The sequence below is a fragment of the Octodon degus genome, unplaced genomic scaffold (genome assembly GCF_000260255.1).
Source record: "Octodon degus isolate 3935 unplaced genomic scaffold, OctDeg1.0 scaffold00057, whole genome shotgun sequence".
Taxonomy (NCBI): domain Eukaryota; kingdom Metazoa; phylum Chordata; class Mammalia; order Rodentia; family Octodontidae; genus Octodon; species Octodon degus.
The window spans coordinates 2,875,641-2,892,373 of record NW_004524633.1 but is presented as its reverse complement, the minus strand read 5'-3'; the positions used below and the strand labels follow the sequence as shown (position 1 = coordinate 2,892,373).

The 16,733-nt window shown below is 48.4% G+C and overlaps 1 long non-coding RNA gene across 1 annotated transcript; it reads left to right on the top strand.

Moving 5' to 3' along the window:
• The first annotated feature begins 6,439 nt into the window (after window positions 1-6,439).
• LOC111817396 lies at window positions 6,440-16,724 on the top strand. Its single transcript, XR_002821604.1, has 3 exons — window positions 6,440-6,472; window positions 13,942-13,992; window positions 16,235-16,724. It is a non-coding gene; the product is annotated as an uncharacterized LOC111817396 (long non-coding RNA).
• The last annotated feature ends 9 nt before the right edge of the window (window positions 16,725-16,733 follow it).

Below are 16,733 nucleotides of genomic sequence, written 5' to 3'. Positions count from 1 at the left end.
GCTGAAGGCCTAGCGCCCCTAAGGGTGCCCCCCACAAGTGTAGCTGAAGGCCTAGCACCCGTGACAGTGTCCCATGTAGGCCCATTTCACCAATCTGCTGAAAAGCCCCAGAGGTTATTGGTGGAAGCTAGAAAGCCCATGCCAGTGAGATGAAGGATCTGCACCAGCAGAAGGATCTGCACTGGAACCAGGAAGTGATGCTCAACATGAGAACCAGCATTCTCTGAAAAGTACCACAGGCATCCTCAGCAACAGTGAGGTCCCCAGCTCCTCCAGTGATGAGGGAAGCCAGGTTCCCATCAGGAAAGCCAACAGGACAAGCTTCTCCAGCAGACTGAGCAGTGCACCATCTTCCCCTCTGAACAATCCAGAAAGTAAGGACCAGAGCTCTCCCAAAGTGAACCACAGCCATCCTCAGCAACAGTGAGGTCCCAAGTTCCTTCTCCGAGAACAGCCAAGCTCGTAGGAGAGCCAGCGTGACAAGTTCACCCAGCAGAACTGCCCAGAGAACCAGCAGCTCTCTCCAGCCTCTCAACAGTGTACAGTAGCTTTCTACAGCCTCCTGACAGCCTCTTGCTGCCAGCAGCCATCCTCAGGCAGGCCTCCTTCCCATGCCCGGCACCACGCTGGTGCAGGTCAGCTGGGTTACAAGCTGCCCGCTAGTTGTCGGTCCAGCACACTAAGAAGGGGAGTGGAGCTCCATCACTGCCCATGGAGGAACCGGCCCAGCTGGACCAGTGACCTAAGAGCGCAGGCTGAAGACATTGTGTGCAGGAAAACAGGGATGAACTTCATGAACTTGAGTTGGGCAGTTGATTCTTAGTGACTGGAAATGGACAGTCAACAAAAGAAAAGTAAAGTGGACCACTGCCAGGATTAAAGTCTTGTGCCTCACACTACACTATCAAAGTGAGAGGACACCCCACAGATGGGGGAAAATATTTGTAAGTCATCGTCTCGGTTACTCTTGTTGCAGAGGCAGATACCTGACAGCCAAAATGAAGGAAGGAAAGGCTTACTTAGCTCACAGTTACTGGCAGTTTCAGTCCACACTCAGCTGGCTTCAAGGCAGAGCGGCACGTTGCAGAGGGCAGCAGTCCATGATGGTGGAAGGCAGAGAGCCAAATGGAGGAGCAGCAGCAGCAATGGCAACAGGCGCCAGACGCAGCAAAGAGCAAGTCTGTCTCTCTTACGTTCAGGCTTTCTGCCTCAGGCTGGGTGTAGCAGTCACACCTATAATCCCAGCAGTACTCAGACCCATAATCCCAGCCTTGAATCATGAACTAGTCAGACTGTAGAACTGCACCTCAATGACTGCATGAGGCTTTAGGGGGACAGTTATAAACCATAACAGTCATGAATGTAAGCATTTAATATCTGGAATATTAACTCTAAACATTCAACAACAGAAAGACAACCTAGCTTTTAAAATTAACAAAGACTTTAGATATCACTTCAGATAAGAGATACAGGTGGTCAATAAGTACATTAAAAGATACTGAACATAATTAGTTGTTAAAAGAATAAAAATCAGAACCAAGTGTACTGGGAAAACACGTGGCAAGGACGTGGAGAAACTGGAGCACCTATACATGGCGGTTCCTGCGGAAGCAGAGGCCGGGTTCCTCGGAAAGTGTAGCTCGTGGGCCGGTCCATGCTCAGAAGAGCGGGCGCTGACTCAAGCAGGCGTGTGTGCGCCAGGCCGGCATAGCAGTTCACATGCACATTAGGTGCAGAGAGCACAAGTGTTTAGCAGCAAATGAGTGGATACGCGAAACGTGTAAGATGCTCATTAGTGGAAGATCGTTCACGACGAAGAAGGAAGGATGTTCTTTATTTATTTTTCGTTCCCAGGGATTGAACTCAGGACCCTGTGCTTGACAGGCAGGTGCTTATTCTACTGAGCTTTCTCCCTGGCCCTGGAATGATGTTCTTACACCTGTTACAATGTATAATATGACAACCAGGCCTAAACACAAGGGAAGTTTTTTTTGATGAGAAGTGTCAGTTGTACTGATCACAAATTTTAAAAATTGGACTCATCACCAGAAAAATGCTCCTCGTTACTTCTGCTCTACTTGCGGAGCGTCTGGGGGCCGCTGGTCCAGCTCCCACCTGGAGCTGTTGTCTGAGAGCAGTGCTTGGGCGTGGCCCAGAAATGTGCATTTTTAGCACGTGGTCCAGGAAGTGCTGATGCCGGTAGCAAGTGAGATGGTATGTGACCGTTTCAGGACGCGGGTCAGACATGCCTGTATTCATCGAACTAGTCCTGTAATTCTAAGTAGTTACATGATTTTGTGCAGATGTATATAGATACAGATATATAATAATTATCCCAGGGCTGTTTTGAAAACTGAGGCGTAACTTGAAAGTGACACGTACAGTGCCTTGAGCTTACAGAGAACGTAAAGGTGTTTGGATGTATTTGTGTGATCATAATCCAAGTAGCCCCGAAGCCGTTTAGAGACAGTTAACTAAGTGCTCAGCGGCCCGTGACTTTCTTCTGCATAAGTCATAGTGTTGTGACAGTAAACGTGCTTTCATCCCTGCTATCCGCTGTAACGTTCATGTCTTACGGGGCTATAAAAATAGCTTCTTAGCCATCGTAACTTAGGATAACAGATTCTAGTAATGGAATCAAGGGTTTGCATCCTTTTTTTTTTCTAATAGAGTTTGCGTCCTTAAAGAGTAAGCACTATATGAATAGAGAAGTAAGATAGAAATGAAAGAGTTTAAATTTAGTATGGGGAAGGTAGAGGTTGGTTAGAGTATTTTCTCAGTAATTTGTGAAAGAAAATAATTATCGAGTAACTGGGCATAGTGGTGTACACCTTTAATCCTAGTGCTTGGAAAGCTGAGGCAGGAGGATTTCTGTGAGTGTGAGGCCAGCCTGGACTTTGTAGCAAGACCCTATATCAAACAAACAAATAAGTAAAAGGCGACTTAAGCAGCATTGGGGCTCGGAGTCACGTAATGTCCCTCCAGCACTGACTGAATATGGGTGTGTGTGCACATGCATGTGCATGTGGCTGCCAGTGTGCGCGTGGTCCTGAGACTCCAGAACTGCTCCAGGAAGGGCCTGAGTGACGGCACTTGTGTTGCGCACAGGGCACGTAAGTTGAGGGCGATGAGTGGCAGGGTCCTCGCTGTAGTAAAATGTTTAATGTAAATATTCTCTGTATTTTCTTTATTACACTCAATAGGACAGAATGGTAGGGTTTTTTGTTTTGTTTTTGGTATTTTAGGACAGGGTCTACAAGGTCTCACTGAGTAGATCAGGCTCGTAGTGATCCTCTTATTTACAGCCTTCCAAGTGGCCCAGGGGCGGGGCCAGCACAACAGACCCAGGGATTGAACTCCTGGCCCCTGCATCTGCCTAAGCAAGTGCTTTAATCTGCTGAGCTATTTGGCCGGTCCTGGAATGGTAGTTTTAAAAGACAAGTTACACATTGCTTTTTTGAGACCAAAAAAATTAGCAGAGAGGAAAGTGCAAGTTTAATTAATGGGTACACCAAGGCCTCCCGCACACTTCACCTGGCTGCAGAGTCTAGCATCAGTTGTTCAGAATGATGAGGCTCTCCTTTTTGAGGAAAAGGAGAGAACTGTGAACTTCACCACACCACCTTTTTAAACAGGTCTGCTATTGATGGAATAGTATTTTGGGTGCATTATTAAAATTAAGCACACCTCTTTCTTTTTACTCTTGTCCATGTAGCTACTACAACTTTTAAATTTCACACGTAGCTTTCTCTTGCATTGCGTCAGTACAGGTTCTCGGGATGGGGCCTTAAAATTGGAAAGGGGATAAAACTGCAGTGACGAAGCAACGGTCATAGCGCCCTGCTCCGTGTGCTCGCTGGCTGTCGGCTGCCCGTCGTGTAGCAGATATTCGGTGCGTGAGAGACCTTACGATGAGCAAAGAAAGCAAGGTCTAAACTTGGAATTTTTTATAACCTAGGAAAATTTTTCCAAAATGCTAAGTAGAGATATATTCAGAAGATGGGATTACACATGGGTTTTTTCTTTCATTTTCAAATTTAAAAGATTATAAATCTTTTTTTTTTTTTTTTTTTTTTTGGCTCCAGGGATCAAACTCAGGACCGTGCACTTTCCAGGCAGGTGCTTATGCTGCTGAGCTCTCTCCCTGACTCTGTAAACCTTATGTATAAGAAATACATAATCCAAAAAAAGAGAAAGAAATACATAATCCATAAAGCTCACCTTTTTTGTTTTTGTTTTTTTCTTTTTCTTTCTCACCATTTTATTTTTTAAAAGAGTGATATACTTCACAGGTTTGGACCAAGACAAATAAGTGAGCAGGGTGTCCTGGCCCCACAAGGCGTGTCCCCCAGGGAGGATAAGCACGGCCCTCCTGCTGCTGAGGTGACCAGGACACAGCAGAGCCAGGGAATCGGGTGTTGTAGGGAGGAGAGAAGGAGGGAGAAAGCCGTGGCATCATTCACTGCTTTGACACGCTGTGAGGAGAGCTGAGCAAAGTGAACCCCAGTTTCCTCGGTGGCAGAAAGCCCAGGAGGGGCCTCACTGCGTTCGAGTCCTCAGCCTTGCCTCTGTTCCTTCCTAGGCTCCTGGTGGCAGTCTCTGAAGTTGAGAAATCAATGGAGGAAATTATGAAGGCGATGCACAACCTAAGGAGCCTCCGGGTCGGCTTTTTAATTTTATTTACATATCTTTGCATAGGCTTTCATATTCCACTGCCCCTTCTGTGCAGAGAACAGGAGAGAAGCCCGTCTGGCCGCCAGCCCCACAGGTGTGCAAGGACGTGTCTCATTGACTATTGTGGGAATGCTTTGCTTAGATGACTACCACTTAGCCATAATTGTGTGTGTGTGTGTGTGTGTGTGTCTGTCTGTCTGTCTGTCTGTCTGTCTGTGTCTGTGTCTGTGTGTCTGTGTTTTGTGTGTGTGTGTTTTGTACAGGGTCTCACCACACAGTTCGGACTTGTGGTGACCCTCCTGTTTTCAGCCTCCCCAGCCCTGGGATTACAGGTGTGTGCCACCATGCCCAATCTCTGTGGCCGGCTCAGCGCACCCAGGGGTGGGATCGGCGCAGCAGGCGGTGCCAGGATCAAGCTCCAGTCCCTGCGCTTGCCTAGGCAGGCGCTCAGTCCACTGAGCTCTCTCTCTGGCGCTAGCCATAATATTTTAGTACTATAACAGCTAGCTTTTCCACATTTGAAAATCAATGTGTAGATTATGCTTAATCTTTTTAGTCAGTAAGTTCTTTATATTCAGGCATTTAAGGCTTGCAGTAGTTGACATACCAGTAACAGTTAATTTCCTGACGCGGAGGTCACAGTTTTCAGGTGAAGGAGCCAGCCCGTGCGCGTTCTCCTCTGGAACTCGCTTCTGCAGAGGCACAGTTGACTCACTTCAGGTCTTTCTTTTAGGCCTTAGAGGGCAACAAGGAGTTTGAAAATCTCCTGGGCACTCCCTTTATGCTGCGGTTCTTAAGAAAAGAAGTCAAGAAAACCAAAGAGCTACGTAAGAAAACTTTTGCATTTTCGGGGTACTAATTTTAAGCATAAGCCTCTTACTTTTTTCTGGTTTAAGTTTGAGAGACTTCTTGTGTGCACACCACCATGAGCACATGCCGGAAGCACTGTCGTCGTCTTTAGGAAGAAGCCGTGTGTTTGCCGATTCGTTGCTTCAGGGACACCTTTTGGGGCCCGAGAAAAAGACTGTGTCCTGGAATCCCGAGGCCTGCACGTCTAGCTGCATCCCCTGCCCTGTGTTGCCCAGCTGGGCTTGACTTGTCATCCTCCAGCTTTAGCCTCTCAGGGTGCTGGCAGACAGGCACATCTGGCTGTGGAGCTCATTTTAAAAATACAGCAGTTGGGCCAGCCACATAGCTCAGCAAATTAAAGCACCTGCAAGCAGGCACAGGGGCCGGGGGTTCGATCCCCCTGCCATGCCGGCCCCGCCCATGGGGCGTGCTGAGATGGCAATTGAGACTGGGCGTTGGTGCTGTGACCCCAGCTCTCAGGAGGCTGTAAACAGGAGGATCACTACAAGTCTGATCTAGTAGTGAGACCCTGAACACCCTATAGGGCCTTCCCTAAAATACAAAAGATAATAATAAATAAATAAATAAATAAAAATACAATAGTTAGGAAACCATTGTACAGCAGGGCATGGCAGCACACGTCTGTCGTCCCAGCACTTGGGTGACTAAAGCGGGAGGGGTGCTGCAAGTTTGAGACCAGTCTGGACTACAAAGGGAGTTGAAGGCCAGCCTGAACCGCATAATGAGACCCTGCCTCAAAAGACCAAAAAAATGTTGTACTTTAGATGTGATAGCTATAGATATGTATTATTTTGAATTATTTTCCTTATAAAATTGTTCTGAGAAATTATTCATATTTTATGTTAATTCTTGGGATTTTTTCTTTTAGTGACAAAAGTGACAAAACAAAAACTGTTGGAAAATAAAAATTCAGGACTTCCTCACAAAGGTAAGAAATTGAATTTTACTGCATAAAGAGATACTTTGGGGGCCTGGGAGATAGCTCAATAGAGTAAGTGCTTGCCTGGCAAGGGCAAGGGCCTGAGTTCAATCCCCGGTTCTGCCAAAAAAAAAAAAAAGAGATACTTTTGTGTTGTGTTACCAGCTAAAACTGTCTCAGTTACTCTTCTCTCATTGCTGAGGCAAAATACCTGACATCCAAAATGAAGGAAGGAAAGGTTTATTTCACTTGTAGTCAGCGGAGGTATCAATCGACACGCAGCTGGCCCCGAAGTGGGGTGGTACATGGCAGAGGGCCCGAACAAAGGAGAAGCAGCAGCCAGGCAGCTGGCCAGCCTGTCGCCTCCTTAACAGTGTAATGCAGATGCTGCCCCGGGGCTGGTGCAGCATCCACACCCACAGTAATCAGGCACAGACACCAGAAGCCGCCCCATGCCTGCATGAGGCTTTGGGGGACAACTGGACATCAACCATAACGAAGCCACTCTCTGTAAGTCTTTTGCAGTGTATTGTTTAAAGACCATACTTCTCATGTCGCGGAAGACCATGTCTGTTAGGATAACTTCCTTTGTGACTGTGCTTTTAAATCTTTTTAAACACAGTTCTTCCAATCAGATTTTATTGGTACATTTTACATATACACGGTGATCACATCTATCAGAGAATTTGTACCTGTCTGTGACAGGACTTGATTCCTTTTTCCCATTTCACTACCCCCCTTCAGCTGCTCCTCCCCTCCTGTGAAGGCTTGTATGTGGGTGTCCCCCAGAAGCCTCATGTGGTCACGGCGCGGCTGCTAGAGTTGGACTGATTCATGATCCAGTGCTGGGGTTGTGGATGCGAGGGCTGCACCTGCCCTGGGGCTGACAGCCCGAACACTGTGAGGAGGGGAGAGAGCTTTCCAGCAGCCTCAGCCGCTGCTCCTCCCTTTGCTTTTGGCTGTCTTCCTCCGCCACGAACGGCTGCCCTCTGCCATGTGCCACTCTACCTTGGAGCCAGCTGAGTATGGATTAAAACCTCCACTAACTGAGCTAAATAAACCTTTGCTTCCTTAATTTGGGGTATCGGGTATTTTGTCCCAGCAATGAGAACAGTAACCAAGACACCTCCCTATTTACAAAAGTATTGTTTCCATTTTTCCTTCACTTCTCATTTTTCACTTGTCCATTCTTTACTTCTCCCCTCTCCTTTTCCTCTCCCCACTTGAACATTTTCTTCCTTTTTCACAGTATCTGTTACTATGGTTCCTATTAACGTTTCGCTTTCTCACACTGAGAAGCAGTGCAGTACGTACACATGTATCTGATCTCCAAGTGCCTCCATTTACCTAGAAATGTCTCAGGCTTGCCTTTCTTTATGGCAGAGTAGGACTCCGTTGTTTTTGGTTTTGTTTGAAACCCACATCTCCTTTTTCCGTTCACCAATAATGGCATTTGGGTCGTCTCCAAGACTTGGCTACTATAAACTGTGCTGCCGTAAGCATGGGAGCGCGTGTCACCACAGCATCATGCTTTTAATTCTTTCAGGAAGATGCCGAGAAGGGGGGTAGTGGGGTCAAGTGAAACTGACAATCCTAGTTTTTTGAGGAATCTCATACTGATTTCCACCATGTTACACCAGTCCACGCTTCCACCAACAGTGGAGAAGTTTCATTGTCCCCTCAGCCCCTAGAGCATTTGTTACTGGTTGATTTCTTGATAGTAAATAGCCACTCTTTCTGGAGTGAGATGGATGGAATCTCAGCATTGTTTTAATTTTTATGTAATCAGGAAGGTCAAAATCTGTATTTCTTCATCTAAGTGTATATTTATCACAAATGCCTATTTTTTTATTGTGTCTTTCTAAATTTGGGAGGTCTGGGGCTGGAGAGATGGCTCGGTGGTCTAAAGCACCTACTTGGAACAAGCTTGGCAAAGCACAGGGACCGCACCACATGCCAGCCAGCCCCGCCCCCTGGTGGGCTGAGCTGGCCACACACACACACACACACACACACACACACACACACTAAAGGAATAAATAAATAAATAATTAAAAAAAATAAAAAAAAATAAATTTGGGAGGTCTGATTTTTTTTTAGTTCTCTTTGTTCTAGATAGCGATCGTTTATCTGAGGAACAGCTGGCAAGCACTCTTAGCCACACCGTGGGTGTCTCTTCGGCTGGTGGTGGTTTCTCTTGCTGTGCAAAGCTTTTTAATAAGCTGAGACAACAAGATGAGTTGCTGAGTGGTTGTGATCGTTCTGTGCGATTGGGGTTTTGATCATGAATTCTTTCCCTACCCCAGTGTTTCTAAGAGTTTTACCTCACCTATCTTCTAGCATATTTAATGTTTCTGTTTTAATATTTAGATCTTTGATCTATTTAAACACAGTTTTAAATGTTGCCTTTTATTATAATGTCTTTTTTCAGACTACAGACAAAAATGATCACAGTGCACTTAGGCACCAGATTCTCACTGTGGACCAGGATACAGCAAAGCGTTCGGAGTTGTTTTCTAAGCAGTGTCCTGGAGCCTCGCCATCACTCGTGGCACTCGGGCATGCACTCTGCTGCGAGCAGGGGCCTGTGGACGTCTCACAGTCTGGGAAGTAAGCTAGCAGCTTTCCCGTCAGAGACACATCCCCACCCCAGTGAGCGAGAGCTTTGTGGACCGTGAGCTCCTGCCACCTGGAGGCCCCCGCTGGCGATGGTCTCGGTGCTGCCGACATAGACTCGGCCTTGGTCTCTGTTGTAGACACCGGGGACCCCACTTGCTGGTTACTCTGGTTACTGCGCCCACTGGCGTGAGGGCCAGCAGGTGTCTGCAGGAGCACTGGAAGGTAGCTTTTTGCACTGTCTTTATAGATGAGAAGCAGACACAAAGACGCTAAGTCACTTGCCCCGAGACGCTGCCCCTCAGGCCACAGATCAGGCTTCTGGCCAAGGGTCAGCGTGACCCAAAAGTGGGCTCTCTTCCTACTGTGGCTTCCAGAAGTAAGGAGTCCACACACAGGCTCCTAGCTCCGAGTCCAGTGAACACAGAACCGCAGCGGGGTTGCCAGGTGGGCACCTGTGGGGAGCGGTGGCTTTGGGGGAACATGGCAGGCGGCTTTGGCCATGCCAGGGCAAGGGGCGCTTTCCTGGAAGGCTAGGCGGCGGCTGCTCCTGGGGCCAAGGGGCTGCCTGGAGCCATCTCCTCGCTGGAGCAGGGCTGGAGGCCCGTGTGGGATGTCAGTGTTGCTTTCCTCCCCGCTTGTGCCAGGAGCTTGGTCTCTCAGCTGTGTAATTCCCTCGAGCTAATTAGGATTAGGATTAGGGGCCTATTGCCGACGTTTTCAACCATTTCGAGAAAAGAGGGAGGGGAAGGTTGTAGAACAAAGCAGTGAATGTACAGAACTTTTCTCACACTCCTGACACTTCAGCCATCCTCGGGGTGCTGTGTCCTTGCCTGCGGCTGGTTCCCAGGTCCGTGTCTGTCAGAGACAAGATGAGCCTTAGAGCTGGAGTGAGGCCCTGTGGCCCACAGACGGTGTGGCCTCACCCCTTCACAAAGAAGTCGCAGCACTGGATAGTGCTTCTTTCTAATCACTGTCACTTGCCATAGTTTATTTTTAAAAATAATTTATTATTATTTTTAATTTAGGAAAGGGTCTACAGAGTGTTCAGGGTCGCACTGCCAAATTGGCCTCATGATCCTCCTGTTTACAGCCTCTCCAGAGCTGGGATTACAGGCGCGCCACCAGGCCGTCTCAGTTGCAGTCTCAGTGCGCCCCTGGGGCAGGGCCAGCATGGCAGGCCCAGGGACCGAACCCCCGGCCCCTGCGCCTGCTTGCAGGTGCTTTCATCTGCTGAGCTGTTTGGCCGGCTCTCCTCGCCGTAGTTTAAATGAAAGCTGAATTTTAAAATATATAACAAAGTACTTTCACTTATTATGTATTGATATGTGTCACGTATTATAGTGCATATCAATCATCTTCCATTTTTATTTCTTGGCAAGAGCTACATTAGCTGTTTTTATTGCTGCTTAAAAAATAGATTAAAGCTTTTTTTCTTTGTAGTTTGGGTTGGAGTTAACTTCAGGTGTTTTTCCTACTTCTTTCCCCGGTTCCTAATGCGTGTATATCAGGTGTGGGGTGTGTTGTTGTAGCGTAAGTACAAGTTCTCCCTCCCTCTTTCTCCTGGCTCGCACCCCCCACACTCTCACACACGCTAAGCTAACAGCTTTAAACCCTTCCTTTTATCCACTCATTTTAAGAGTATTTTGCTTATTGGTCTATGGGGTTTTTATTTTTTATATTCTCAATCCAATTTGCTGTGTATGTTCCGTATTTTGAGATTTGGCTTCCAGGTTTTTATAGATATTTCTACTTTTGTTTTACTGTACTGTTACCCAGAATTGAAATTTTTTAGACATTTTGCAATTCTTTGTAACACTGGAAATTACACAAAATTTGAAGCGGCCATGCTTGCGCCATGCGGGCCTGTGCGGATGGGCAGGAGCCGTTCTTTATTGCCCCACAGCATGCGTCCTTCGGATGCAGATGACCACTAGAGTGATTCTGTGCTCATTCTTCTTGCTCTTGCTCTCTGATGCTTAGGCAGTTTGCCCAGGATAATCCAGGTAGACGCTGCCGGAGGCCGCCTGTATCCGTGGTGTCATGGCTCCTCACGGGCCTTGAGTTCCGCTCGGTTTTGGTCTGGGCGTGCTCTCTGCACTCAGGGTCGTTGCACTGCAGGAAGGGGGTGTGGTGTGGTCTCTCCGCAGCCTGGTAAGTAGGCTGCCCCAACACGCATCGCTGGTGGAGGCCAGAGCAGCCCTTGGAGGGCCACTGATGAGCAACAAGAAGGCGCCCAGAAGCTGTCCTACCGGCCGTGGGCTGGGCCTTGGCAACAGGCGCACTCCCTGCCGGAGCCGGAGCCGGAGCCGGAGCCGGGCTCCCTCCTTCCACGCCCTCAGGCGTCACGTCCAGCCTCACTCTGCTGAATAATATTGGCTTTATGATTGTTGGGACAATAGTAAAATGGGAGGTTCTTTTTCTGTGAGATTATTTTAAATTTGCTATGCTGAGGATTGAAGACATATGGTCATTCAGTGGCTGCTGCCGGCGGAATGTCACACTGTCATCACATGGGAGGCATGAAATTCATTTGCTTTACAGTCAGCCTCTAAAAACAACTTGGTGCAGATACTTCTTGGTCAATGGATGGCATTCTGCAGTCCTCAGTATTTTCATTTTTTCTGGAGATGTTTGAAAATGCCATCATTGTCTGTCTCTGCCTAGTACTTCCAGTAAGCAAAATGTTTTTGAAAAGAATGTAAGCGAGCTGTAGAGCAGATGCCAAGATACGAAGTCCGGACTCTGAGCTTTGGTCCAAAACGTATTTTATCCGTCTTGAGAATAATTGTGTAGGTTGCAGGATGCATATTTTAAATGCAGTATAACCATCTGAACTTTATGTTGTTTGAGCATGGATTGTTTCAGCTGTTTGTAAAAAGTATTTCAGAATTGCTAGCTCTAGTGTTTTAAGAAAAAGCACAAGGATGATGTCCGATTTTCTCTTGTTCACTTGCTGTGCTCTTACACTGAAGTTACCTCCTGCCAGGATGCAGCTTCTTGCACTGTCCGGGCGCCAGGGTGAGCGCAAGCCCCTCCTAGGACTGTGAAATGGTTTGAGGCTGCCTTCTCCTCACCACCCACTGAAGTGTTTTTTAAACATAAAAATATGTTGTCCTTACGCCTACTCCATTCTGGAAAAGAATTCATCACAGCAGCTGAGTAACTGCTCCCAGAATATTGCCAGCCTTTGGTTTTCCCCTTACAGCCTAAACAATATCTTTTTTCAAACAGATACTTCAGTTTTAGAAGCCCTGAGGTCTGGTTTAGACATGATGAGTTTTAGGAGAAACAAGAATTCCCCTTCCCGCTCTCACATGCCGCCTTTATCTGGAGATAAAGATGGAGCTATTAATTTAGAGCGCGCAGGCACCCGAGCCCACAGGGCTCCCTGCTCGGGCCGGTCCTCCCCGGTGTCCGCAGCTGGGTGCACCTCACCCACTCCCGACGCTCGCTGGAAATGCGCTGAGGGTCTGAGGGAAGCGTCTGGTTCATTAGTCCTCAAAAACCTTTTTAATAATTCCTTCCATGATACACATTTTTTTTGTAATTTTACCTGGATTATGATAATTTTTCTTGTGAGGAAAGTCAGTAAAAAATGTTAAGATTCTGTGTTTGGACTCGCTTATAATAGCAATAATGTGTTAAGAGGCGTAAATAACTTGCTAGTGACATGACAAATACCCAGGTGCTGGGTATGTGCTGATGACAACAACATGGAAAAGAAAGGCAGTAATAATTCTGACTGGTTTTCTCTGCAGAAGATATTGATTATTTGTGTGTGGTGAGAGATTTGGAAAATTCAATTAAAGGAGTTGTGCAAAGGTTTCATAAATTTTCCTTCCGCAGCGTGTACACAGACATTGTTGCGTATTAAATCAATGCAGCACTTCACAATATATTTTCTTTGAAACATAAAAATAAATAACATTTAAACAGTTCTGCTTACTACAGAAACAAATTTTATTTTCTGCGAAGCATTTAGTCATGTGCTATCCCTGGCTCACACACATTTGCCAGCTGTAACGAATTTTATGGACACTTTCCCTGGAGACATGGCTCACATACTGTGAATTTTTAAATGAGCAAAAGGGGTGTCAGCAGTATAAAAATTGATCAGTTAAAAGATAAAAGCATAAGTAAAGAGATTTGTATGGTAGTGTTAATAGGTTTTATTAAATAAAAATACTATAAAAAGACAGTAATGAATAGACTGAAGACTGGATGCCCCTGAGGGGATAAGAATTATTCGAGCACATGAAGAGAAATTGGTTTTCTGCCACCGGACAGGTGAACATTTTCCCCATCTTAGAATACTCAAAAAAGTGCCCCACGCCCAGAGCCGGCATGAGTGGCCTGGTCTAGTGTTCAGGGCTTGAGGGGACGGACAGGCTGTGCTGACTGTCGGCCCCGCTCCCTCCCGACGTCCCAGGCTTTAGGCCTCCACCGCCCTCCTCTGCCTGGCGAAGCCCTCACGGCACCCCTGCGTGGCCTGGGGCATGGGGCACTGGCCCCTCCTGGCTGGTACCTGAGCTGGCGCACACCTCGGGAGCTCGAGAGTGGGACAGACCTTTTCCAGAACGCCCCAGCTGCTGTTCCCACACCGAGGTACTTCCTGGCCGCCCATTTCACACCGGGCACTGTCCTACTCGGGGACACAGGTAGGCAAGACAGACGCTGCGTGCCCTCGCAGCAGGGAACGCAGCACCTCATCGCGCTAAGAGGCTGCAGGGTGGGGAGCACTGCAGGCCTGGCTTACCAGGGAATCTGGAACTGAGCTCACTTCAGAATTCCTTCTGCATCACACAGTGTGGTAAGGTACTTTGAAGTGTTTTTTGAAAAATATCTTTTCTTTCATGCAGAATTAAGCCATCTTGACAGCTATGAATTCCTTAAAGCCACTTTAAACCCAGGTACTGTTGTACTTTTCTGTTCATTTTAACCTTGTTAAGCTTCCCTGTGTGTGTATCCGAGTGGAAGCGTTTTGTCTACATTACCAGATCTGGCTCAGGCGTGTAAAACAGCAAAGCAGTGTCTGTCATCCCAGCACTCAGCAGGCTGAGCCAGGAAGGCCTCCAAGAGTTGGAGGCCAGCCTGCACTACGCAGCCAGACCCTGTCTCAAAAAATAAACAAACAACTGAAAAGAACAGCAGAGCAGTCTGACAAGCCCTGTGAGCCGGAAGGCTGGCTGGAAAAGCACACCGTGGAAGTCAGGTACACGTGTAACAAGCACGACCGAGGGCCCTTAGTGGAACGCCTGTGTAGAAGCGATAGGCCTCACTGGCAAGTAGATTGTGCTTTCTGTAGGACACGTCTCGCTGAGCAAGACGTCACGGCCTGTTACATTTAGAAACAGACTAAACAGGTTAAGCAAATAATGGTGTCTTTACCTTTCCTTTTAAATAGTTCCTACTGATTTAGCGATTGAGGCGATGTGCCCACCGAGTAGCGTGAGCAGGTGCAGAAGGCACGATGCCCTGTAATCCTCGGGCACCTTGAAGCCAGGCTCACACTGAGACCTGGCGATGCCCCTCCGTGGTGGCATCGATAGATGGCTGCATGCCAACCAGATGGTGCCTGCTGTCACCCAAAGAATAAGCTTAGAAAAGCACAGACCCCCTTGTATCTAGAGAACTCAGTTTTGTAGAAAGGTGTTTCAAGCAATTAAATCTTCCCCTATCTGCAAAACATCTGGTGGAGACAATTAGCATTTTTCATTCCTTAAATGTTCCTTTTGTTGTATACAGTAAATATGTTGGTACAGTAGCATGTACTGCGCATGGCTGAGGGGCCAGCAGTTAGGAATGTTGTGTGCCCACTTAATCGTCACAACATGACATGGGTACTTACTACGGTTCTTGGTGGGAAACGGGCACGGAGAGCTTCCGACTCACCCGGAGCGCCGGGCTGTGTGAGCCTGTGGTGCTTGCTTTTGGAGGCAGGGTCTTCCTGCGCGTGCAGTTCAGGCTGCCTCGAACGTGCAGCGGTCGTCCCGGCTCGGCCCCCCGAGCGGCAAGGTTCCAGGAGTAGCCACCACAGCCACCCAGCCTGTGTACTTAGCTGCACAGCAGTGACTACAAACGCAGTGTTTTCTGTCCTGCCCAGCAAGGGCACCGGCCGCACCCACATACTCATTTACTGTAAGGCTTTTTTTTGTTGTTCCTCGAATGCCTTCAGGGCACGTTTGGCCAGCGGGAGAGGTGTGAGGTTCGAACTCCAGCAACCTGAGCTGACAGCTTTGTGGAAGCTGCCACTTAAAGGACCGAGCTAGGCCAGGCCCCCCTCATTTACTGTAGCACTGAACGTTTTACGAAGTTTCTGACCCAGAAAAAGCCAATAGAGAACTTTTCTATTAGGGAGTATCACTAGGTACATTTTCAAGTCATATAGCAAGCATGTTCGGGGCATAATGCCTCGAACTGTGGGGAACTTGAGTGTCTTCACAGATTGTAGATCAGTCATCTCGTCCAAATAGCACTTCAGCTCTGGTCCCTCTCGCTTGGCAGCGACCCCCGTCTGCTGCGCAGGAGGGCAGAGGGCACCACCAGCCGGGGGGCCTGTGGCGCGCCTGCCTCCTTCGCTCTGCTGTCCTAGCTCCAGCTGGGCCCTGCCAGCCGTGCGGCTGTGAAGTTGGGTGAGCAGATGCACAAGGGCGCTCCCTTCCGAGGGAAGCTGCCCGCCCGCCCCTTCCTGTGCTGTCCCCTGTGGTCTCCTCAGGCCTCTGCCACCACCAGTAGGAGGCCTCGTGGCTTCAGGCAAGGCCCTGTAGCCCTGAGGAGCTGGTGGTTTCCAGGCCACACAGAGGTCGGATTTCCCGGCTCGTGTCTTCCTGCGGGGCTGGCAGCGCCACATCCTGCTCACAGGTGGTGCTAAAGGCAACTGTCACTTAGAAGACTGAAAGCAAGCCCGCCAGAGGCCCTGCACACGCAGGGCAGGTGATGTTTTTAGACAGGTTCTTGCTACATACCTACATAGGCCTTGAACTCACTGTGTAGCCCAGGCTGCCCCCAAACTCACGGAGTCCTCCTGCCTCGGCCTCAGCGCTGGGATCCCCGGCTCTGCGGGGGAGTTGCACGTGCTAGGCAGCGCGCAAGATGTATGTTAACTTGGAAGCGAACCACAGTGATGTCATATTCACCTTTTGTGTCCTGCAGGCACTTAGGAGAGAGGCGTCCGTGGCACGACTTGGGCGTGGCCTGATCGCGCTTACGGGACAGAAGCGACCTCTGGAACTGCTGTGCGCCGTGAACCCCACCCAGCCCCTCGCGAGCACCAGGCAGGCGCGGGGCTAGATGAAAGTGCTTGCAGCTAATTTAGACTTTCTGCACACACCAGTGGATAGTCTCAGTGTAAATAGTACGTTTCTTCTTGACTGTTTAATGTGAGTCAGCACAGAGTGGGGAACCCGGCTTCTGTGCTGTCGCATACTTCCGCCGTTGTGGCGCATGCGCAGCAGGAACAGCGCCCTCCATTCCCTGGAACTCCGGTTCCACCCAGTGGTGAGGGGAGCTAGGTAATGTTTTTCCACCGGTGTCCCAGCTGTGTAGTTTTTGAGAGAAGTTCTCTCTTGAATCCAGGCTGGCTTCAAACCAAGTAGTAATGAGCCCAGACTGCGTTGAACTTAACGGCGATCTTCCTGCTGCAGTGTCCTGA